At 45.9% G+C, this 20,697-nt stretch overlaps 1 protein-coding gene and 1 long non-coding RNA gene across 5 annotated transcripts in view; one reads left to right on the top strand and one right to left on the bottom strand.

The window, feature by feature from the left end:
* The window catches only part of LOC122406417 (tensin-4-like), a 224,882-nt gene that overhangs the window by 141,068 nt on the left and 63,117 nt on the right, over positions 1 to 20,697 (top strand). The gene's annotated exons all lie outside the window — the stretch shown is intronic.
* Positions 7,689 to 11,631, bottom strand: LOC122406436 (uncharacterized). Its single transcript, XR_006259960.1, has 2 exons — positions 11,082 to 11,631; positions 7,689 to 10,982 (listed from the first exon to the last, which is right to left on the bottom strand). It is a non-coding gene; the product is annotated as an uncharacterized lncRNA (long non-coding RNA).

Below are 20,697 nucleotides of genomic sequence, written 5' to 3'. Positions count from 1 at the left end.
GGCGCACGCTTCGAACTTCTATAAGTTATAACTGCCAAAAAGTGGGCACCCAATTTTCGAAACACGAAGCACCTCCCCGCATATCTCACTCAGTTATTTCACTTCATTTGAAAGTCTCTCAAGTAATTATGGCTTTCCACTTTACAGGCATAAATATTCCTTGATAAACGTTGGCGAACGAAAATGAATAGAATTTTTAAGTTTGTACGGTCTACTTTGCTTTCGTGTTCTCATTGAAGTTTAATTGTGACGAGAATTGTAACAAAAAGTAACAAGAGCTCGCGCGGCCACCCAATCCTCTGGAATTTTTCTGTTTTTTACTTTATCCCATTCCTCCTCACTCTCATCCAATGAAATCGCTGTCTAAAGCTCGTTCGCTTCCAAAACTATTATCACAAAAGCTTGGCAAAGCATTCAGAAATGTTTCAACTAATAAATCTTGCTGCAATTTCTTTTCAATCCTCGTGCGTGCTCGCAACAAGAATTCTGAAACTTCATAGGCGAATTCTGAATCACTTTCGTGTCTAGAAAATCCACGAAGAGAGAATCGAGTGCTGGGAATCACCGTAGCAGTAATAGCAAAGCACAAATAAAATTGGGTTTGTGAAATTTTTACCATGCAAAGTGTAAATATGATCATGGGAATAAACACTTGATACTGTGAAAAGGGTTATAAATTCGAAGTCGCCCTTAATTCTCATGGCTGTAGCAGTAATTTAGACTTTTCGTCTCTCTTCGTGGATAAATAACTCGAATTCCGAGATTGGACTGTACGCGATGAGTCGCGTGTCTATTTCGCGAGTCTACATCCGTCGCTTCATTTTTCATTGAATCCTTCCGGGCTTGTTATGCGCTCGAGAAGAGTTGGAATTTCGAGGAGTTCTCTAGCCCGAAAGGTTGTCCGAACTGTGAACATGCAGAAAACTTGCTTAGTATCTTAACGTTAGAACAACGTCAAAAGGAGCAGTATGGGAGGGCAGAAAGAGCGAGAAATGGAAGATACGACAGAGCTGAAAGAATGTGTTTCGGGCGTCGGAGTTGCTCGTAGCCGTGTTCTCGGTGGAAACGCACCAACTTTTGCCGAATTTCCTTGAGACTTTCTCGCGCTCCGACTGTAAGAACCCTCATACGCTCCATTTTATTCCATCTTTTTTTTCTCTCGGCCCTTTTCTCTGTCGCCGATTTTCCCGTGGGCCGAAACTTTCAGGTTTGTTCCGGGTATTATAGCGAGAAGCGTTCCCACTCTTCGGGTTGAGCCGGAGGCAACGTGGGCCAAAGAGCTCTCGGCCTATAAACGGACATCTGGGTTGGGACGCGAGCGCCCACACCCCTCGGACTTCTTTTTACTTTTCTCAACATTTTTCGCTGCCGAGGAGGACGCGGACGACGAGGAAGACGACGAAAAGCGAGATCCACCACTCACGTAATGGCTGCAAGTTTTGAGCAATGTCCAACTCGGAACGATCCCCTGCACCGCCGGATTTCAGCCGTCTCGATCCCATCCGCGGCGAGTACGCTTTTTTGCTTCCATTCTGTAGAATCGACGTAGCTTCGTAGACGTCCAGCGGCGACGTCTTTCCACAGATACCTACGTTATTCGACTGCTTCCTTGTGCATGCTGAATCTTCAAAAAGATTGTCAATTCAATTATCAACATCAGTCGATGCAGGGATCACGCGAAACTCGAGTCAAAACTGTCTCCGTCTTTCTGTACAACTCCAACGAGATTGTGCTCGTCTACATACTTTTGGTCCAGCAGTAATCTCGAGAGTACAAATGCAGGGCAATACACGAAACAATCTCGTATTTTTTATTGCACTCTTTCCACTGATGCCCCCGCGATGGAAAGACGCCTCCGTTTGTGTGCTTTTTTCAACAGCATATTTACGGGACACGAATAATTCGAAGTTATCGATCCACAGCAGCTTCTGGTAAAGCCGCTTCGACTACTGCGTCAAAGTGCCTTCGCTCTGTCGTCTGACTTAAATGTGCTCTTGTAACGGAGAGTCGCGGGTGAAAACAATTCCAGTTTATGCAAAGACATTCATTTTATTGAACTTGTGTGTATTATATGCTTCCACCATTATTTCACTGCTCCGGGAGTGAGAGGGTTTTGGACTCGGAGACCCGCTGAAAGCTCAAACTGGGTGGTTGCGTTCCCAGCAGGTCAGCCAGGGAAGGAAGCCGACTGAATGCTGAAAACGAGCTCCCCACACGGGCTTGCTTCGGGCTGTCGCATTGTTACAAATAGGATTATTATTATAATAGTAGTCCCGGTATAGAAGCGCACAGGAGACAGAGATGGCGAGATACGGAAGCCGAAAGACAGAGAGAGAGAGAGAGAGAGAGAAGCAAGGCACCGACCTCGTTCCGTGAGTCTTATTCGCTTTGGTGGGGCTGAAAAACGAAAACATGATCAGCCCACGCACCAGAAAATAAATCTGACGATCGCGATCCCTCGCTTTTCGCTCTTCAAATTTGACTGTCCATGGAAATAGTACGATTGGATCGCGGCACAGATTTCATCAGCAATGAGTTACGTGTGCATTAACCGAGGCGAGAAGGACTTTTCAACATCGATTAGCAGCCCCACACAACTGTACTCGAATCGGCGAAACTTTCCCGTGTTTATACGAACTGGAGAATTTATTTATAAAAAAGTAAAAGGAGTAAAAGTGTTGAAAGTATTTGTGAATGAAGTGCAAGCGTGAAACGGAAGGCAAAATGCCGACTCGTATAAATAAGCAGCGGGAATGAGCTGTTGCCGAAGAGAGTTGGAAGCTCGTCCACAGAGGAAGGAGGCAGATACAAAAAACTGCATAGCGTAAAAAGCGGAGAACTCTACTGCAGATTCCCTCGGCACAGGCCAGCGCACCGACGAGTACCCACTTTTTGCGCTGGGTGCAATTTTCTCTCTCCCTCTCAATCTCCTCTTCCCTCTTTCCAGCGCATTCCAGCCCTGACTCTATGGCCTCATCAAGGTTACGAGGTCGCGACTGTTTCGGAACTCCCTTAATGAGTGATTTCCCCTTTCCCTCTTGAGAGACGAAGCGACCAAGAGTAACTTCGCCTCTACCAGCGGGTCATCCTTCGCACCGAGGCAACGCGAGTCCAATGTTCATACGAGTGCACGCAATTACTCGAACCGAATAACCCTTGCTCGCACTCGTTCACGAAACTCTAATTAATTGCGAACGAATAGATACAGCCGCGAGAATTCCTCCCAGGGTGAGCAAAATCTTTCAACAATGCATCGCGCTCCGGTCCCGTGCATGGGCACATTGATTCGCAACCACCGAATATGCGTCCTTAAACTTGTAAGTGAGGCAACGATTTTTCACCAACTGTCAATAACAAAACCACGAGCGACGAAAAAACAACTCTTGACACCCTTCGCGTGATTTCGCTCTTGAACGAAGTTCACTCGGAAATCCAACTAGTCTACGTCCGTCCTTCGAGACTTCCTCGGGGGATCCATAAACTTTGCCAAGATAACCAACTCGCCTTGGGTAAGTGAAAAAAACATTCATGCGCGTGTAATTGTTAATAATGATAACAGATCCGACGCCTCCGCCATCATCCTCGTCTGCGGCGCCTCGAGCTTCCGTGTGGGATTTACTCTGCGAAGAGTAAATTTGAAAGCATAATCAGGAGAGCGTGGCTTAATAGGATGGCGGAACATAGGTGTCGTGCTTGCTTGTGAACGAGCGAGGGTCGAAGGTGAAGGCCAGCATGAACGCATTTGCTATGTGAAAGCGGCGAGTGTATCTGTGTGCACATTCATAAAAGATAGAGAGACACGTACGAGGAGCGGACGCACTCTAATCCTCGCCCCGGATTAGCACGAGGGAGTTAAAGTGTCCGGAATTCTACCGAAATATGTTTACTCAATGGTCTGGCAGCGCAGGTACGGGGACGTCTGCGAATGTGGCCGCCGCTCATTTCGTTGGTCGGACGGATTACGCGATTAACCAGTCGTGGATTCGCGGGCACGTAAAGCCCGTCCGGTAAATGTACGCGCGGTTATAATTCTGCCAACTTTTAATGTGTGTCTGAACCTCATTGGGACCGTTGGCCTTCCTGTCGGAGGACATTCGCCCTGTCAAATGGAGCACCGATTTGGTGTCCAGGTGTTTCAGTCCAGAGGAAGTATTTTTCGAGCTTCTACATCATCGCGAATGACGCAATGCGCTCAAGTACCAGTAGCTAAGAATTTTCCATTTCCCTTTACATCCCAGCACCCTGCTCAACGCCGCACAATACTTACGGCAGTGCTGTAGATTGGGCAGCGGCTAGACAATGCCGGACATTCGGGGCTACGGTCTCGCCGGCGTTACGCAAGACCGGTTACTCAACACCGGAAGCTCGACGGGGAACCATCGCAACGCTGCAGCATTTTCTCGCCCCTTGCGCCAAGCCCCCGTAGCAACACGCCGTCCGGAATTCGAAACTTGTCTCTCTCTCGCCGCTTTTCTCGCACCAACTCCCATTCGACCCGTTGTGTATACTGTGCCGCGGCTCACCGAGAGGGCGCGACGTGTACAAATGCTAGGGAGAAACTCATTTGTCATTCGGGATTCAGTGGCCCCGTCTGCAAACGTGTGTTTAAGATTTGCTATTATGTTGATACCGTTGCCGAGAACGTTGCGTTTGTCTCTTCTCCGCCAACGTACCCGCGCAACCGAGAGGGTAGGAAATTTCCGACGGGTCTGACCGCTCCTCCGTGACTTATTTCAACACCCCGATCCATATCATCCCGTCAAGATACGCTGGATCGGTCAATCCGAATTTGTGCTGCACGGCGGAGCCACATTGATCTACCGTTCGGAGGCAAAAACCTGCTGACATTCCAAATGCTGATTAATTGGAGAACGTTCAACGAACACTTTTCCCAAATACCACTCATTTTAAGATGAGGTGGTCGCAGATTTTTTTTAACGTCGTTCCCACCACAGAAAGCTGGTGATCGTGTCATTCGATTTCATAGAATTAGTTTTTTTTCCTCCCCGCGTGCAAACTCGAGTTTGTAAGTCGAAAATGAGCTGATGGAGACGAGCATTTCGATGAGGACTAGCCCGTTGGATGTTCGTTGAAAAAATTTCGAAGCGTGGAAAGTTTGTTACGAGAGACAGGAGTTGAAGATTCTTTGAGAACAGATGAGATAGGATCCCTCGTTAAACCCTATTCTCATATATATTCGTGCTCGTGTGCGAGTTCTTCCGCTTCAAGCGCGGGTGACACCTTTCGAGGCAATATCCGGCCAAGCGAGGATATCATACGAGGCGCAGCATCGCGCCCGGAAACGAGGACAAGACGGCGGAGTGAGGCAAAAGTGCTTATTCACGACGTGCAAGGACTCCAGGGGGTAAAAGGCAATATGCGCCAAGTACCCGGTCTCTCATCTTCCTGGGCCAGATGACGAGGAAAACCTCGTTTACCTCACAAAGCTTGTTTTTTTGTCTTTCGTATTTCACAAAAATCGTATTATATCTACGATCTTCCCCGCTAAATTTCCTTTTTATCGAAACAAAGAACCATCCGCTCATTTCATTCTTGACATTTTCAAAATCTCTCCAATGATACTTTTCGTCAGGGATGCTATATGTATAGAGAAAATAATTTTGCCGAGTCGATTCCTCGGCCTCAAACGCCATTACCGAATGTTCCAATCGATCGATCCAGTAAACGAAACATTCCTTACGCTCATTCAATAAAATTCACCAAAAAATTCATGAAAAATGAATTGCCTCCACTGGATTTTTTTCTCAGTCTCAGTCAGTTCATGCAGTTATTTGAGTTATCTCAGTTGAAGCAGTGAATAAGTCTTCGCTCCTCGACCTTTCAATCGATCCACTGGACAACTATTTTCAATAATTTCCTACCGCGTAATAATCAACAAAATGGACTACGGTTACAGCTAGCAAAGTTGCTGCTTTTGTACAGATTGCAGAACGATTAAACATTTTGAGATCACTCAGAAGTTCTGCCCTCTCGAGAGGTCTAAGTTCAATTGAGAATAGTAGACCATCGTGTAGAACTACGTCGTGCTTACATTCATCTTGAAGTACTTCAGGTACAAATATACTTTTGAAGACGGTTTCGCCCTCTGCGGTGCGGGGGGCTGGCTGGTACACACATTCGGTCGTCGAAGAGTGAAGTATAGCGTTTTATATAGGATTGAATGCCAACTGGTAGATGGGGCTTTAGAACCCTTGGCATCATCCTTCACTCCGCGATACCACTCTCGGTACAACCCCTTTTCTATTCTCTCCCTCCCTCATCTCCATCACCCTCTAATGCACGCTGGAGTCGTTTCTGCTTCCGATCTAATGCGTGTTCTTACCGCGTGGCTTGTTTCTCCATACGCAGAAGAGCAGAGAGGAGGAGAAAAAAATGTCTTCGGGCTCCATTCGAGCGTTAACAGAAGAAAAATAAATATTCTTCATTGCTTTTTTACGTGAAATGCTCCCGTTTTACATAACTTTTCATGATACCACGCTCCATAAATCAAATGTTCGTTTGGAGTGTCAATAATACTGTTGGGTATCGCGAAATTTATGAGGGAAGAGTCATCCGACAACGTGGAAAACTTTTCTTCGATCGAGACGATGGACCTCGAGGCCGAATATTTTCTATGTGTCCCGTCCATCGAGAATTTCTCTTGGAAGAATAAAATACGCCGCAAAACAGAAGCATTGTGTAGAAAAAATGAGGAATCCACTGACTCCGAGGATCCTTATCGGCGCCGTTATCTACTCCGAAATCGAATCGACGCTACATGGATTCGACCAATATAGAGCTCGAGCTTTCTTCTCGTTTTTCTCCAATTTCGTTCGAACGCTCGTTTACCCCGAATCATCTTGGTTGCTGGCAAAGCACATGTTTTTCGTAAGCTCGAACGGACGAGACGCACTGCACGGAATAGGGATCGTCTTCGTTCTCGTGACTCGAACCGCCCTGCTGCAAAGCGGATAAGAATGCGGACGATCCACGAGAATACGCTCGTTTCAACGTCTCTCCCTTCTTCCTCCGTCCCTTCAACGGCCCTGTAAAGTTGTGTCATTTGCGTGGGGATAACAAGCTTTCTATCGCTCGTTTTACGGGAGTCTTCGATGGAAGAAAATGGGAAAATAGAGGAAGATTGAGGAAAGAGGGCATCTGCCCATGTAGAATTTGCACTTGCGCGAAAGAGATCGAAGAAAATACGAGAATGTTAGAAATGAGGGGTGCACCGGTGGAAATACAGTGACGTGGAAATCGACGAGAGCGTGGAAGCTTGCAGCAGCAATGAGGCTTGAGAGAGGGAAAAAGAGAGCGAACGAGAGCTACGAGTATTCGAATGGGCGGCAAACCGAGCCGAGGAATCGAAAGCCCGAGGCTGAGCACTCACTTATGGCCTTTCCGCGTTCCCCATTGGGACTCGTATCTTTGTCAATAGTCGTCCCCACCGATATTTCATCGGGTTTTATGGTGTCTAAAGTCCGTTGAAAAGAGTTTCGCCGGCTTAGCGCCAAAGGATCCGTTCCCATTTCCACTTAAATCATTCTCACCGCCGGATATTTTCATGGGCATTGATCGAGCGAGCTGCTTCGATTGAAACTTTAAGTACAACATTTTAATCCACCTGATCCGTGTCTAGGATCATGCGCTTATGGGAACAAAAGGTTATTGAAAAAAAACTACGTGGAGAAACTTTAATTCAACGTGATATATTCAAACGCTCGCAACTTCAATATTCGAATGAGAGAATGAAACTCAACGACCCAGCTACGAAGTCATCCCTCTTTCTTCATTTTCTGGGAACACTCCATAATCCTCGGAACACGATCCCTCTCCCAATACACATCCAAGTTTTACACGTACATCTTGATCCACCCCAACGTAAGGTCGACTCGCATTCAGTTTTGTGAAAGGGTTCCAAGTACACGTTCTTGCCCAGCTTATGGAGCTCGAAAAAACTTGCTCATACGAAAACGATTTTTAATTTCGCGAAGCTGAAGAACTCTCAATGAGAATGTGATTCGCATTGCTCCGCTCATCGCAACTGCATTTCCGCGCATTATTTGCCCCTTTTTTACAGTTTTCGAAGCACTCGCGAATCGAAAATGTAAACTTCAATTCTATACTCCAAGTGACTGACTCGAGGTTGCGCACTGAAAGTTGAAAGAAACAAGAAACTCTGTCAAGGATAAGCCAATTCTCATGTCCGTTACAGTTCAATCAAGTTACCGGAAGTGGAAAAGTGGACATTGATTGGATTTAACGAAATTGAAGTTACTCACGCGGATACCGTCCACGTGAATTGCTATTCCGTGTTTTTCAGCACCGAGGGCTTTTTACAGAGTCTCAAAAACTCGTGTGTTCGTTGAATTAAACCACAATTTATATTTCAAGAGATTCTCATGTCAGCGAAGCCTCTCCCTTCATGTTTCTTGCATCTTTTCCCTATTTCATTTTCTACCTGAAAAAATTCCTGTCTCCATGAGCAGTTACCTCACTCCGATGCTCGCGCGATACGCGACTTTGGATGTTCAGTGGTCTTCACGAGTTGTATAGAAATCTTTGATCCGCGTGACTCTACAAAGCGCGCCTCTCTGGATCAAATTATGTAAGTGCACGGATGTGAGGTATTCCAGTCCCAATAATCGAGTTAGAAAGTATTTTTGATACTCTTCAAAATTTTATAGCACTTGAAATCGGATTGGATCGATTTTTCATGCTTATCGAACTTTCGTTTTTCATTCGTTGAAAAATGAAATTTATTAAAAATCAAAATTTCCACAAATTTTCTGAGCGAGATTTACCAGCAAAATGTCAAATAAAAAATGCCCGTTGTCTGTAAATTCGATCAAATTTCGTTCCCTTTGTATCGGAGTTTGAAAGCCGTGCTCGCAAATTCATTAATATATCTGCTCCACGATGAGCTTGCCATCAAAGTTCCAAGATTCCGCAGATATTACGGCCCCACGAGCTTTCCCGGAAAAAGGCGTAACTCGTATTATTTAACATGTAAAGTGATGTTGGAGACAAAGAGTTTGAGAGTAAAGAGTGGCATAGACATACAAAGTACGATGATAGCGTGTGGTGTTTCCGTTGAAAAAGCTCGCGTCCTACAACGAGCATGAATCGATTTATTCAAAGGTCGCTGCGGGAAACAATCCCGTCGACAGGAGCCCGCGGCGACTACGCTCCATTTTCCATGGGGCTTTTCTCGCGGGCAAATCCACCAATGCGATTCGCTGTTCGTTCACAACTCGTAGATGCTTCAAGAAAATCTTCATTAATAAGAAAAAAATAAATAAATTTTCCTTTCTCCTCGTTTCTTTCGCTTCCATATAATTCCGTTTAATCTCCCATTTTCAGTATGAAACCCATTCCCAGCGACGTTCACCCGGCCTAATGAGGCTTGGAAAACTCCAGATAATTTTCCCGTTCACAGCCACCTCGAGATTTTAGTCCCACAATCAAGTTTTCTCTCCAACTGCGTTCTGCCCCATACGCAAGTATCCGCTCGGAGGTCGAAAATCAAATCGACGTTCCTGATCAATTCCCAGAGAAAATGGTTTTCGCTAACACGGAGCAGAGTATGCACGACAGCCTGCTCGTATAGTCACAATGGGTATAAGCTCGTGCGTGGGTTCGCCACTGAGGGATGTTATCATGACACCTCCCTCGCGTTTCAATCCCGGGCTCCGGCGTATCTCGTCTCTGGTGACGAACTGTACAGAGTAACTGTACTCTCGCATGAGAGATACGCGGATAACCCCACGCGTTTCGCGTCCAAGTTGTAACTATATCCGGGAATATTGCGAGGAGGGATGAGGAGAAGTGGGAGAGGGAGTCACGTTGCATGCAATATAAATTCAAATGCCTCATCGACGAGCCCGTTGTCGGACACGGTTTCTCGAATCTGCCACAGGATTTGTGTGTGCCAGATCACCATCTAATTTCGGACCCAATTTCCTTCCGGTCCCCACACTCATCGGCTCTGATAATTCGAGCTTTTGTGCAGCATCCGAATCCTCGTATGATGGAAGATGATACTCGGAGCTGTCAAGCCGCTGTCATTACGAGTGCATTCACGAGCTCCCGATGCCTGCTGGGATCGTTGGAATTGGTAGTGAAAATCAGGCGATTACGTATGCGGAGGGAAAGTCCGCGGAGCGCCGAATGTCCGTTTCGAATAATTTTCCTCTCCCCGATTCTCGAGCGTAATTATGCAACGTGCGTTTTATTCATGCACGAAATTGTTTGTACAACCAGAAAAATTGTTCCGTTTCCAATGGATTATTTAATAATCGATTAATTAGTTAATTAAACGTGACTGCGTACGAGCGCAGACGTATACAACGAGAAGCGTCGGTTTTGTGAATGCTCCTCGGTGCACCGAACTCGCGGAAAATTGCTCGGTCAGCGGGGCAGAACGGGCAGGGGCAAAATTAATTTGTATTTTACGTTAGGCCTCGGAACAATGGTGCCCGCGGGATCGCCGGAGCACCAGGGGCGCCGAGGTATGGCGTTATGGTGGTTTTGACGTACGCCGCAATACCAAGGACTTTGGTAGGGTAGCCGAACGCGTATCGGGAAATCGACGGGTCTATTATATCGGTTGGTTCAAAGAGGCGCAGGGGAAACGGAGCTTTCGAGGGCTTTGGACGTCTCTCCTTCGACATGGTTCTAGAAATGCTACATTCGTGCGAGCTTGCCTTGTCCGTGGCAGTTTCTCCGTTCCCATATCACGTTGACGTTGCGTAATCTCGATAGCCGAGCATCGTATTTCATGCTCTGATATACGAGCGCGTATCTGGTCCATGGGCCTCGTCTTCTGGATGCTGCGTATGAAACCCCTGTTTCCATGCTTTTCGTTGCCTCCGCCCTCTCCGTTCGCTTCCCTTCGTTTTCATCCACGAAGACGTTTGGCGTATTTTCTTTTCGTCACTACGACGGTAAATATCCCCGTCACACGCGGTCGCTTTTTTTTCCTGAAAACAAACAGCACGTTTTCAAAATAACGCCTCACCTACCGCTGGAAATAATGTTGCCTGATAGCACGCTCGAAGCATCGGTGTTTTAACACGAACCCGCATATTTTTATACTCTGGACAGACGCCCCCTCATGCTCGAGGCTTTGATTTTTTTTCCGGTCGTGGAATTAGTCCGCATTATTTTTCGAGTTCCGCACACGATGTGGAAGTAAATCTCCGCGCAAACGTGACGCGCGTTCCACTCACTACTTTTTCACTCGCAAAGCGCCAAGTTATGCGCGAGAAGTATTTCAATGACGTTGCTTTCAAATATATTGTGCTCGTAGAGAATTCAATTACCTGAGATTCCTTTATGAAACATGAAACCGAATGTTCTCGGGCTGCACAATCAACCGCTAGTTACAGCGAATCATGGAAAATTCGAGTGCTTTTCATATATTTTTACAAATTAGATCGAAAATTCAAATTGGCAGGTTTATCATTCATGAAATTCACCGTATGAACAGACGCAGCCGCGTTCGCGCAAGTAACTCTGAAAGATCGCAGACGCAACGGCATTCAGCGGAACGTTGATGCGCGTTCGCGGGATGGAATATAGCGGCGGAAATTTTTATGTCATCGTAATACCGGCGAGCTTAACGTCCACGTTATAGGCTGAGCGAGCTACTGCCGCGACAAAAAGACAATTCGAGGGAGGTGGGAGTACGAAAGGCACAGGCGAAGCCTCGCTCCGTGTTTTTTCCCCGTTCTTGAAAAATCGAGTCCGCGATATACGTAGAAACGTGTGGGGAATGTTGCGTTATTTACGACTGGTACGGGCGAAACAGTGATCGTAAAAGCGAACGGGAGAACGAGCTTGACGCACTGCCGCTGTTATTGCCGGAGCGACAGAAGTCGCCCGCTTTTTGCCTCGATCCCGCGGTATTATCGTAACCGTGACCTGCATCATATTCGTTCCCACATGCGCTTGTTCTCCCAAAGTATATGCGTGAATATTCAGCGACACAACGAGAACCAAAAAGACCCAACTTCGGAAGCCAACGAACGAATTTCCAGGCACACGGTACTCCGCTAATTCTCTCTCTCTCTCTCTCTCGCTGTAGAACGCCAACCGAATATGCCAGCGGTAACCGCGCAACTCCCGATGAACAATCGGCACGTCAAATTGTCTTCTGGAGCGAATGCATTGATATCGAGAGACACAATGCAGAGTGCGTTCATTAACATGCCAACTATCGGCTATAAAAATATCATTTTATCGTGAAATTCAATGCGATCCAGCAGTATCCAGGAATCCCGTAATTGTCGCTTTCGATACTTTCCCTGTAATAAACCGCGTGCAGAGCGCGCAGCTCGTGGATTCGCTCTTCCGTGAATTCTCTCCCGTCATTCGCCGGAGGTTTTCACAAGTTTATAGACCGCGATGGGGGCTCGTGATTTCTACAAATTCTTGCCAACGGGCTCATCCAGATTTGGAACGAAATCCCACTCAGCACATTCCTCAATGAAAGTAAACTCTGATCTCTGCTTTACCGCTTTTTATTTGAGATTTATTTCACGGAGACAGTAAAGCGAATGTGGTGAAATTCTTGCTTGAAAAAGGAAATAATGGGAGGGAGAGAATATTCATAATGATTAGTCGGTTAAGGCGGCTCGAAACAACCCATACATGCGCGGTGGCTCTCGATGCGAGAGAGGAGCAATTAATAGTAATTGCGGAAAATTATTGTGATTGTGATTTATACACCGAACGACCAAATTACCCTTCAATTACCTCCAGCGCAATTTTGCACTCTCCCCACATATCCCCGTTCTCTCTTCTCGTCTTTCTTTCCCTCTCTCTTGCACTCTTCACTCGTGGTCCGGCTCTCCGCGCGCACCACGATTTAATGCCCGATCGTGATTCGACCGCAATATACGAGGGCAAGAGACCGATTTACGGTGACAATGAACAATGTTCGGGCAAACGGATCATGAGAGCCAGACGAAAGAAGAGAACCCTCGATTGTGAAGCACAAAGTACACCTACCTTTTGCTCGTAGCGGGTGCACACGTACGGATATTATTCGGGTTCGACGTGTGCAGACGTATGGAAAAATAGTAGGGAAATTTTACCCGAGCATATAATGATTTTCATGCATCGCAATTGCGCGCTGCGTGGCGAGAGCTAACGAGAGAATTATTATCGTTCGTATTCGTAAATCGGATCACACCGAGACAGGCATTAGGTAAATACCATTAAAATAGCCTCGAGCCGGTAAAAATGTTGAGTGAAAATTATCGCACACGCCTCTGTCCAATCAGTTGGAGCGCAAAAACTCGCACAAAATATCGCAATCGACATTGGGCGTGAATTGCCGATAAGCATGAAATCATTGAACAAATATACGGTGAAAAAGAAACAGAAGGCGGGGGAAATGAATGATTCCGAGGGCCCGATAAAAAAGGGGCGTTGGTACAATGAACAAAGCGCCCGTTTTACGTACGTCCACGTACACGTTACTGCGAGGGCATAAATCATTTATTTTTTTCATTCGCGACTTCTCGCTAAAAGTGTGAGTTAAAACCGCACCGAGTGCTGCCGCATTCCGTCCGTAATTAGCCTCTGCGCGAGCTTAACTCGAAAATCCCTACGGTAAAGCTCGCTGTGGCAATCTTCCATCTGAGCACAGACCAAGCAATGTCAGTGGGAAGAAAATTATTCGCGGTTCGCGGGCAAACTAACAATAGATTCGATCGAATAAAGAGAATTTGCGGTACATATTTCGAAAGAATTCTTTTCTCAAATGCGATTAAAGCTCTGTCGATAGAAATTCGGATTCCGATGGGGCTCGGAGTTCGTCGCTTTTTATTTATTATCCAGCCTGATCGCCGCTTATAAAGGATACTGAAAATTCGTGTGAGATCGCACGAAGAAGTTGCCTCTTTCCATTAATACGAGAGTGAAACGAGGAACGAGGATTCGCATGGAACGATTTGACGCTCGAGCTTTGTTTGTCTCACGAGCTTGTGATAAGTTACAAGTAAAATCGGAGCATAACGCATGTACGTTGATGTTTCCGTGAACGAGAGAACGCACACGAGAATGATCAAAGAGTTTTCCCCATTCGCGTCCAATGAAAATCGAGATCTTCGTATTCGTGAGTGATGCGAGTCGCGCGGTCGAGTGGTCTGGAGACACATCCGCTTTCCCTCTTTCTCGCTCTGCTCTTCCTTTATTTGTCTCTTTTCTTTCTGCATTCTGTAGAGTCTGGAACTCGAGCAAGGCTTTTGAGGTGGTGGCGCGCGCGCGCGCGCGCGTTCGAGTTAGCCAGCAGCGGGAGGAAAAACCCGAAAGGCAAACATCGGGCTCCGGCATGAGAAACCTTTTGAGTTCATGTAGCCAACTTTGCGGGTATCGCTGTGCGTGTGTATGCATTATAGAGCCTTACGGACGAATGCTTGAAGCGCGGCTGTAGGATATCGTGATCGGGAAGGGTCGCCCTCGACCTTTCCACGTGTAGCTTCGCTCCTATATTTTTCCTCCCGTGTCTCTCGGCTACCCATTCAGACTTCGAACTCTCAGAGCGAAACTTCCAACTTCACTTTCGGCAATCTGTACGCAGGAAAGAAAAAAGCTTGTGCGTATGGAGGCTACTATCGCGGAGCGGCTCGTGCATCGCTCTTTGAAGCTGATGCTGAGGCTGCTGCTGGATTTGTTTGCTTCGTTTCACCTGCAGATTTACTCAGGCATACACGAAACAGCACTCTGCCTTGCTGACCGTATCGCTTTCACTCTCGCATTCTTTCTCCGCTCCTCTCTCTCTCTCTCTCTCTCTCTGTCTCTTTCTCTTTGTTCCTCTGTTTTCCTTCCTCTCTGTAACTAAACCGTGCAGCAAAGTCTCGTTGATATTGTAACATCATTATTTCAAGCGGAGGCTCAGAGCGCTGCGATCTTTTCGCGCGTTGTTCCGATTCAAAATTTTCTATCTTTCTCTCATCTGTTGTTCGAGGGAAAACTGTTTGTAGAAAAAATGTGGCTCCGAAGCACTTTGAACCCTAATTGGAAATCTTAATCGAGAGAAAATCGCTCCAAGGACGGGCCTGACAGATACGAAATGGTCCGAATAAAGGAGAGCGCGATCTTCAATTTCGTGGCTGTGAGGAACTCGCGAAAAAAGCCTGGTAGCTTATTGTTGAGCTTCCGAAAATGAAGGGCAAAGAAAAGGGATTGCTACGGCAAAGGGGGATATGCGGAGATCCGACGAGTGGACGCTTGATTATTATCTGAAAGAATCATCCCCGATAACCTCTTGCGCTACTAGTATACGAATTTCACGGTCGCTTTGCCGTGGAAGATAAGCGCGCGAGGGATGCTTTTTCCACTTTCTTTAGCCGCGCGCGTGCACAAAGAGAGCGCGTAGCAAAAGCAACGTGAACAGATCAACCCTGCAGTCTCCGTTGAGCCTCCTTTCGCCAGTAATGGCTTTTACTGCACTGTTAAATAACTATATATCGGTCGATGGGTGTGCCATGAAAAGGGCAAATTGTATGTCCGGAGGCCTGAGTCGCGCGCTGTTCAGACTCTGAAACATCGAACCGTACGAGTCCGTGTATGACGCGATAAAGGAGCGCAGGGCACGTGAATTTCCACGGAAAATCATTGAGGTTACGCCCTTAAACGAGCGCCACGAGCCAATGCATGGTGTGCCACGTCTCTCATGTTTTTTTCCCTCTGCCGAACGTACGAGCAGGCGAGCATTGAACAAAGTGCACACATGAAAAAACTTACGAGGAGGGGCCTTTCAAAAATTAATTAGATCCTTCCATCAAAGTAGCCTTTCCCTGAATCTCGTCTGCCGCCTGACTCTCGATTCACGGAGCTTCACCTTTGTAGCCAAAGAGATATCGCTCGCCACAGAACAACAACGAAAATATCTCGAAAAATCTTGCCCCGCGGACGCGTAATTTGAATTCCATTCTATTCTTTCGCTCCCGCAGTTACGCGATTGATCGAGGCCCAGTCCGAATGAAACAAACAAATTAGTGGTCCGCGATGCTATACTCGGGGGAAAAAAAACTTCCGCTCAATAAGTTCGGGAATAAATATGTTTGAAAAAAGTCGAGCATTTCATCCGGAATCCTCGCTCCTCGCTTCTCCGCTCTGCATATATTATTTTTCTATTTTAGTTTGAAAAAAGAAATACTCCCACGAAAAACGGTTATATCACAGCCTTCTTGAAGTTGCTCGTTCACGCAAACGTTGTACCGCCGAAAGTTGTGACTCGGCGACAGAGTTTGGAGAAATCCCAGAAGACAGACTATAATACCGCTGAGAAAACTGCTTGAATATGGGCTAGAGAGAAGAGTGGTCGGTATGCGATATCGTAGCGAAGCAGAAGGAAGCCCTTTCTCTACCCTCTGGGACGAGAAAACCTGCCGCGCGGTGCGCTTCGTTTTTCACCGTGAACTTTTGCGGTAATCTCTTCGTCTCTTGCACTTCCTTTCCTCCCCCTCCTCCTCGTCTCTCTCCTCATTTTACTATCGCGGAAGCGAATGTAGGCAAGAAAAAAGATTCTTGAATATATAAGTCCGATGTGAATTCGCTGCATAGCTATGGAGCCGGGACAAACAACTTGAAAGTATTTTTTCAAAACATCGCGTTGATTATTTTTTTGTAACATTTTCGCTCCTCGAACGCAGCGTAAATAATATACTTTATTCACAGAAGTAGCATCGAGAGGCCGAATTCTCCAAAGAGCCATCGCAAACGTGCTAATTTTCATAATTCTTTTGGTTTATATAGTAAAAAGCCGCAACTTGGAATCCCGATAATATGCCAGAGGTTTTTTTCATTAAGCTGAAATGCCTGGGCAACGAGGGACCGAGGGAGAAAAAAATGTGTGCTGCGTCTCGCGTCGGTTGAAGCGAAGGCAAAAGGCTTCTTCACAAATTACAGAGAGTACCGGGAGGCAGGTAGTTGTTTATTTAACAAGTTTTGTCACCAATGAGGTCCGAGAGCCGGTGTGACGTTGTGCTTGCCTGCTGCTGCTGCTGCTCCTGCTCGGTGCTTGCCATTTTCCGTTTCACGTTTCTCGGAGGACAGCAAAAACTACACTCGACTGCGGCTCTTCGCATCTCCGCGCGAGCCTCTCGCGCTGAGTGGAAAAGTCGAGGAGAGCGCTGAAAAAACGTAACAAGATCTCTCTTCTCTTTTTACCGGATGGCTCATTCCCTTTTACTTTCGTATCTCACCACCGAGAAGACAACAACAACCGTTGACACGAAGTTTTTGACTCTAACGTGTTTTATTCGTGTGCGTTTCGTTAAAACGAAAAAACAAAATTGGGTCTGCGCCGCTGGTGAATCTTGAAGCATCACTTACTTTGTTGGCTATTCCTTTTCATTTGCTCCCACGTAAAGAATGCTCAGTCTTCATGGTCTTCATTGAATGAAAATTCAACAGCAAGAATTCCACTTTCATATTTACGATTGATTATCCCATTTCGTTGTCTCGCTTATCGAAAACTTTTTAAATCTTCCATCCTTTCCCATGCTCTGCTTTCAGGAAATTTCGTACTTTTCTATTCTTTTCTTGGATCGAGTACAGACAAAAAAGGTAAAAATAGTTTCGAGACACAAAGTAGAGGTCGACTGGTGCTGATATATTTGATGAAAGTACTTCTCTCTGGTTATTTTTCAAGGGATACAAGTGGTATCCTCTTGAGACACACTCTCGTTTCTAGTGACCTTTGACCAGGACCGTCGCATTTTCACCGTGAAAATAAGTCGAGTTTTCACGTGTACTTCGTCTCTTGTTGGCCCCTGGTCAGCTACACCTTTACGGCCGAATATATATACACGAGGGACAGCCACTATAAGGCACGAGAAAAACCTCTTGTCGCTTCTCCACTTCACAACGAATCTTCTAACGACATTGGAATCGTATATGACTGAGGAACGATATCTGACGTAGATATTTGAGTTATTTTCAAAACTGTATAGATTTTCAATGTTCATTAAAAAAGTTGAGGAACAAGATTGAGAGCTGCAGTAAACGATGAAGTCGTGATTCTTTCAAAGTTTGTTCTCATTTGGCTCGATAATCGAAAATTGATGCTACGAAGAGTTCTTATAATTGGTTCTTTGAGGCCTCGTGTCAGGCACAATGAGCGAAGTTCTGCGGCGATTTTCGACGGAAAAAAGTTTGCCTCGTTCTTCATCCCCAACTTCCACGACGTCATGGTCGCGGGATGTTTGAGAAAGTAAAGTAGCGCGAAAGTCGCCGTGAATGAAGAAAGATATTTCTCGCTGGAGTTGAAGTGGAAGCTTCGGAATTTATTCAAATCAAGATAAATATTCGGGACGTCGAGAGATCGCGATGTGACGATACCGCCGCCTCCTCCGGATCTTCCTGAGCAGCAATTACTTTTAATAACACCCTCGAGAGGCGACAGAGCAAACTTCGAGATGGGAATGAATGAGACGAAACGCTGCGGGATGAAAAAATTTGCCAGAACGACACAATGAGAAGCAACGAATTCCGATAGGCTGTCGTACCAGGAGTCACGCTTTTCATACTCCCCATAAGAAAAGAAATCGCGGCGCGAACGTGTCGTACGATGACGTAGAATACCAGAGTGCCAGAGAGAGAGAGAGAGATTTTCCTGCGCGAGCTCTTCGCTTCTCGTAGGCACGTGCTGAAAGACAGAAAACGCGGCGGATAGAGCAGATGCATCGAGTAGAAACGTCCTGGAGCGAATGAGAGAAGGAGAAATATAACTACCGTAGAAAAGGCGAGATCGAGGAGAGGAAGAAATGAAAGAAAGGGCGAAAAAAACTTCTGGCACGTTATTGATGGTCTTCGTGTCGCAGGAACGTTTATATCTTTCTCACGTACTGCCGCCATCTCGACTGAATACACGGATCATGAGGCATTTTTTCTCTCCTTCTTATTTCTCCTCTTCTTCGCGCATATAAAATAAACTCGGCCGAATAATATTGAGATGATACAGGAGGAAACAAATCCTCGCTGCTCTTTTCTTCGGGCCAAATCGAATACGATTCACGCATGTGCCTTATTTCCGGCACGTTTTCATTCAATTCTTTTTTTCGTTTCTTCAGCTCTCCCATCCAGATAAAAGTCTGTTTCGAACCAAAGTCTTTAGTCGGTGGACATTGGACTTTCGATTCTCCCCTGTCCTCCTCAACGAGAGCCCTTGATAAATAATGCTCAGAAAAAATGCATCAAGATAAAGTTTTCAAATGTTTTCAAATTTTAGCGAAAATTCAGTGAATACGATGAAATGTGCATGAACTCAAGCGCGAAGAGCTCGAGATGACCGAGCGCAAAAGACCACAAGAATTTCGTACAAAGTTCGCTCTTTTTCTTTCCCAAAGTGAATTTTTGTTACTCGCATAAATTATTTAAAACCTGAAAAGTATGAAAGAAATCAGTCCTGCAATCGCGCGAATCATTAAATTTTTCAAATTCTCCCCGTTCTTTCTTCAACCTGACTCAAACGCGAATCTTCGTATACGCGAGCATATGTCAGAATCCTCGGTATTTATGGAAGGCCAATTTGGCAAGGTCTCCCACATTCATAATGACCGGAGGCCCCTCGTCTCCATACGAACGAAAATTTCATTATTCCGGTATGTTTTGCGGGCTAAAAAAAACGTTACAGGCATGCAGAGAATACGATAGAGAAGGAGGCAGGAACGACTTACCGGTTTCACCGGTAGCAAGAAATTTAAACGGGTTCCTGATTACCGCACACGTCCCCCTCCGTCTCTCCCTCGCTCTCGCCCTTGCTTCTTAGCGTCAAATAATGGAAGTGAGATAATTGCTTCAATCTGTCTCCGAGGCTCATCCCACGAATCATTTTTGGACCGTTACTCTTGAAAGCTTCGGATAACAATAAAAAACGAATAAATTTTCATGAAATATAAAAAAAAAAAAAAAAAACATCTAAAAATGCCAAGTTTCGAATTCCGTTCACAAATCAAGTTCAAGAGCACTCGACGTAAGCACTGCCAAATCAGCGAATCGAATTCTTAGCGAAAAAAGTGTGGACATCGATGTTGGAACTTGAGTTTGTTTAATGGCAACGTTGCCCACTTCACTACGAAAGTTCGATCGTACGACTTGAGAAACCGTAAGGATGATGGCTGCATTCCCGAGCCAATTAGGTGTAAACGATAAAAATAATGATTCAGCCATGAACATTTGGAGTGAAGTGGTTCAATTGAGGATCAGAGAAACCGCCATTAACGTGGAAGAAGATAAAATTTAAGATGAAAAGTTCGCTAGTTACGATGCACTTGTTCGAATAGCTTGGAACATTCGTTCGCTGCGGCTACGTCGTCGCAGCGGGCTCGAAGTAATATCTGCATGAAATGTCAAGCGAGCGACTCCCCGACATAGAGTCAACTTTGTTTTTCGACAAAGCGAGCATAAATATTTCATATCTTCGTTAGTGAAGTTTTCTTCATTTAACGAACCTTACGTGGAAATATTGATCTTGCTTCGGATCCGAGCAACAAGCACATCGGTATATGTATATCGCTTTCGATATATTTATAGTGGCCAGTGTACACAGACATACGAGCAGTGGGACCGGGTGAGTCTCTGATCTTTCAATGTAAAGCTCGTCTGCTCGTTGAGGAAGTTGCATCTGCCGCCCTGTTTCAGAGCTACTCTCTCTCTCTCTCTCTCCCTCTGCTCGACTAT

This window comes from Venturia canescens, chromosome 2 (assembly GCF_019457755.1).
Source record: "Venturia canescens isolate UGA chromosome 2, ASM1945775v1, whole genome shotgun sequence".
Classification (NCBI taxonomy): Eukaryota; Metazoa; Arthropoda; class Insecta; order Hymenoptera; family Ichneumonidae; genus Venturia; species Venturia canescens.
The sequence above is the reverse complement of the archived record's forward strand: the minus strand, read 5'-3'. Positions and strand labels throughout refer to the sequence as shown.